Genomic DNA, 718 nt, shown 5'->3' on the forward strand with positions numbered 1-718 from the left:
CCCCGTTATCCCACCCCCGTTATCCCATCCCCGTTATCCCATCCCTATGATCCCATCCCGGGGACCCCACGCCGTGGCCCGGGGCGGCAGCGCCACCTGGCGGTCAGTGCGGGCACAGGCGGGTCCCGCCGCCGGACCCCAACCGGGGTCGTGGCCTCGAAGGGCTCCAGCTCCCAACACAGGGCTTAGAGCATCGAAGGGTCCCAGTACCTCGTGTCCTCCACGCTCCCATCTCCTGTCCCAGGGCCCGGATCCTCAGGGCACCTGGAGCAGCCGGCGTGGTCCCCACTGTGCCCGAGGGGAGCTGCCATCAGTGAGGATGTGCCGGAGCCTCTGCCAAAGGCCCTGGAGGAATCACGGTGTGATGGTGCTGGAGAGGGAGCTGTGCTGTCCTGTGGAGCAGCCAGGGACCCCAGTGCCGAAGCTTTGAGCTCAGGTGGGATGGGACGTGTTGGATATGCAACAGGTCTCTGGGAATTCTAGCTTCTCAGCAGCCACTGCTGACCCTGGGGTCCCATTTGGGCCACCCCAGTGTGGCAGGAGCCTCCTTTTCCTCTGGATGCTGCAGCAGCAAACAGTCCCAAGAAGCCAAAGTCCTCCTCAACTTTCCTCCAGGCTGAAGCAAATTTGTTCTTCATGAAGAGCTTTAGCATGCCTGGCTTCCCATGGGGGTTGACTAAGCATCCCTCCATCCTCCCAAAGGGAGCAGTGGAAGAAG

This window comes from Corapipo altera, unplaced genomic scaffold (genome assembly GCF_003945725.1).
Source record: "Corapipo altera isolate COAL_440 unplaced genomic scaffold, ASM394572v1 146, whole genome shotgun sequence".
NCBI lineage: Eukaryota > Metazoa > Chordata > Aves > Passeriformes > Pipridae > Corapipo > Corapipo altera.